Source organism: Cydia pomonella, chromosome 23 (assembly GCF_033807575.1).
Source record: "Cydia pomonella isolate Wapato2018A chromosome 23, ilCydPomo1, whole genome shotgun sequence".
NCBI classification, from domain to species: domain Eukaryota; kingdom Metazoa; phylum Arthropoda; class Insecta; order Lepidoptera; family Tortricidae; genus Cydia; species Cydia pomonella.
In genome coordinates, this window is record NC_084725.1 from 4693448 (window position 1) to 4698063 (window position 4616).

Sequence of the window (4616 nt, forward strand, 5' to 3'; positions counted from 1 at the left end):
TGTGTCAAATTGAAATTAATTCTGAGTTATCAGACTAGTCTCGCATTTATGTTAAATTAAAATATACAGGGTGTTTGTATGTTTGACCATACGCTGAGGGGTAATACCAATGTGGGTCAAACTGAAAAACTTTTACTATAGGACCTATCCGAAAATCGCGAAAAAAATCACCAGTTCCCTAGAAAACTTTGACATGTGATTTACCAAAATGTACGTAAGTAAGTAAGAAAATATTCTTTTTTGTGCACCATACAGTTAAAGATTCGCAGGAAACGAAATATAGTTAATGTATGAGACGGTAGATTTTTTTTTCGCAATTTCGGGGTCAGCCCCATAGTAAAAGTTGTTCAGTATGACCTACATATCCATCCCTCAGCGTATCAAACATAACAATTTCACCCTGTATTCGGCCTTTGATAATGTGAAGGCATAATCAGATTTTCATAGAGTTAGAACCAAGATAAGTTGGCAGCAATGTTGTTAGCCCAGACTGTGCAAGTGTTATTTAAACGTCATAATTTCATAGAAGTTTGACGCTTTAAATAGTTGGCTCTATACGGTAGAACTTCGTTATTATCGCTACGCTGCTATCCAAATACTACATTTAAGCTTAATTCTTAGGGCTCACCCTTCTTAAAATCCGGTAACGCACTCTCGACTCCTCTGGCGTTGCAGGTGTCCTTGGGCGACGGTGATGGCTTACCATCATACGTCAGCTCACTTGCCTCCTATGTCATAAGAAACCTTCCTTTGCCTTCTTGCTGTTTACTATTCTATGCGCTTTCCATTTCCCTACTAATTCTATGTTTCGCACTTCCTGCACTTCCCGCGCATGCGTGGCGCCGCTTGCGCAACAGGAGTGGTGAAAGTGAGGGCAACGCTCGCGAATGTCAATGTAGAGGGAACTAGGTTACATGCGGCATGCGAACTGCGATCGTATGAGTTATGAGGTCGCAATTGGCCGCAAGACTCGCAAGTGCATCATATTTAGCGTTAATAGAAGATTTACAGGAAGCAGTGGTGGGTGAGTGGGTACGATGTCCAACTTTCAATCTGGAATTCTGGATAGGTGAACGAAAACATCGTGAGGACACCTTCTGACTTATTTAAGGCCACTGCTATCGTATAGGCATACTTATATACACAAGAACCCCTGGTATTATTTTTTTCGATAGCGTACCGTGACGTACGCGTTTGCGTTAAGTCTCATTTTGTATGGGATTTAGAAACTCAAAATCCTATAAAAATAAAAATGAGACTTAACGCAAACGCGTACGTCACGTCTCGCTATCGAATAGATTAGATTAGATTAGATGATTTATTTCATGAAAGACAATTACATAATAAATTTGCATTGATGTCAAAAAAAATAATAACAATACTAATGAAATAAAATTATAGCTCCAATAGGGATTGTCAATACAATTAGAATAAATAATAGAAACAGTAAGTAGGTAAATACTTACAAAAAATCCAAAATATAAATGTACAATGTCAAAACTTACGAAAATACGAGAACAATAAAAATAAAAACGATAAATTAATAAAAGAACACAATAAATTTACAATAGGGGTACAGAAGACCGTTTACACGTGGAGAGTTTCTAGGTTCGACCGCGCCATTACCTATCGCCTGGACGAGTAAAACCGCGACCACTGCAGGGAACTATCGGGTGCGCCAACTTCTGGCCGAAGCTTGTGGTATTTCGGAGGTTCTAATACAACGAACCCACGTCGTTCTGTCGCTTAAAGAGTGTTTAGTTGAAGACATTTTAAATTGGTCTATAAGGTATTTGTAATACGGTGCGTATCTTATTACCAGCTTCAAATTTTAAAATAACTAATTGTCTCCAAGCGCTATAATCGTGTACTGGTGGAAGGAAACGCCCCCAGCGAAAGTTCCTTCCTCAGTTCAAGGCCCTGGTTGCGTCAGTTCCGCGCGTTTCACCCACGTGAGGTGACACCGTAATCAGGTTCAACGTACAATACGATACGAGGTGCGATGGCCGACATACCAGGGGGCGAACCCGAAAATTATTTGTGTCTGTCGCTCTTGCATATTTGAGCGATAGAGAGGCAGATGATGATTGATTATCGATTTTCGCGGGAGGCCGTGAGGGCCTTTGCTAAATTATAAGAGTGACAATAATTTAGAAGAAAAAAAATTGGCGTCAGATTTTTCTGTATACTCGTATGTACTTCGTAACAGTTTCGTTTCCGGAAGAAAAAATAAAAATGTCGTTGCGTTATTTAAACGAAGAATGTATGTACAGTAGGGTTCAAAAGTGCATGGAAAAGTTATTCATAAATTGTCCATGCATATACTCTGGCAAACCCACTTTGTCAGTAGAAAAAGGCGCAATATTAAAATTTTCCATGGGAAGACAACCTTCGCGCCTACATTTTAAAAATTCGAGCCTACTTTTAAAATAAATTGCCACCTTTTTCAAATAACGGAATTGGCTTTCCAAGCTATATGTACAGTACTTTGTTTTGCTCACTATTACGTTCCAAGACATAATCTCATGTCGCATAACTCGTCTGTAAATCCAATTATGTGATAATCACTGTGATAAGCTTCCTTCCTTTTGTTTCATCCCGATATGATATGGTGTTCAATTAATTTGTAACATTTGCGCTTATGTAAAGCATGCTATGTACACTTGTTTTGGATCTCGTGCTAGTTTCTAGGTCATGATATGCAATTGTATGTTTCATGATATTGTACGATTTCTGTTAAGTGTACCTAGGGTTGCCATCCGTCCGGGTTTCCCCGGATTTGTCCTAGTTCAGAGGGCAACCGGGGAGCGTCCGGGGAGGGCTTCATTTGTAGTCCGGGTTTAAAAATTTCAAGACTTAGGCTGCCCGCGACACACGCACAACCTGTTTAAAAAAACCTGTTGATATGTCCGGGTTCTGGACTCTAAAATCCGGGATTTTCACGCGTCTTGTCCTGGTTTCCAAATTTTAGAGATGGCAACCCTAAGTGTACCAAATAAAGTATAATAAAAAATAAGTAATTTACCGTTATAGGCGTAATTCTATGATATAATTTTGTTCTGTTTTTGACTACTTATACTTAGAAAGGGACAGAGACAGCTTCGTTTGGAGTGAAGTTACATTAGACCATAAAGAAACAGGAATGTGACATATGGCCCGTTTATTCACTTACTACTGTAGTAAAGTAGCTAATACGAATTTACTATTGCAGCTCATGGTGGAGGCTCAGATCTGAAATAACTACATTTGCCAATGAATATGCGACATTTTAGATATGTTATAAGAAATTATTAATAGTTATGTATTACAAACGGAAGTTTTAGAATCAAGGTTGTTACTGTAATAACGTGTAATTGTAAATATTGCTTAACATAATAAATTAAAATACATTAAGTACAATCAGCAGCGTTCTTAACTGTCCATCGGTGGACCTTATGCCTTTTGTAATAAGGTCCAGCTATGGACAGTAAAGTGTGGGCGATGGTACAGTCGCCATCAGATAGAACAGAGCGGCCAAGGCGTTCACAAATATCTGATCACACCTCTTTTGTCAAGGCGTTAGAGTACGTGTTCAGATATTTTTGAGCACATCGGCCGCTCCGATATATCCGATGGCGACTGTACAGCTTCCTTAATAAAGTACTTTTGCCACATTAAATTGACAAGTTGCAGGCGACGATATATATATATATATATATATATTTATATGTAGATAAATACATACTTATATACATAGAAAACACCCATGACTCATTCAGGAACAAATATCTGTGTTCATCAGTTTCATCACACAAATAAATGTGCTTACCGGGATTCGAACCCAGGACCATCGGCTTCATAGGCAGCGTCACTAGGTCACTACCCACTATTTGAGTGTTGGTTGGAGTTTTCAGTCAGCGATAGGTAGTCGACTGGGGTAGGCCCACTAGGCCCCAGCTCGTCCCGCTCTCCCGCTATCACCTCTAGCTCTGCCTCTGTCCCGTATATCTTCAAACACCTGTTTAAGTTTCCGATTATCATGCATAACTGTTCCAACATTCAAATTAAACAGCCCAATGAAAACTAGACTGAGATTACGCGAGTTCAAGGCCCTGGTTACGTAAATCTTTCTTCGTCTGCGCGCGAGTCGGTCGACGACCGCGCGTGCGCGGAACCGCTGTCGGAAATGAATCGCTAATGCCATTGACTAACCTTACGAGTTAATGATTTGTAAAGGCAGTCATGTAATCTAGCTGGTATGTATGCTTAATACCATTTAATAATGTTTCTACAAGTCGATTTTAATGGTTGAATTAAAATTGTAAACCAAACGATAATCGCATATACTTTTGACTATCCCGACTCAACTGTAATAACTTTATTACGAAGCCCTCGTGATTCCAACGAAGAAGCGAGGAAGTGGAAGACCTCCTGCCACCTGGCTGACGACGGTTCAGCGAGATCTGAAAGATCTCAATATAGACGCCGACCTTACACTCAATCGTGCAGAATGGAAGACAAGAACAGGGAAGGCCGACCCCAAGTAAAGACCCCAAGGCCTAGCAAGATGATGATTACGAAATACTTGTGCACTATAATAAATTAGACCAATAACACCTCGCCGCGGCCAAGAGGAC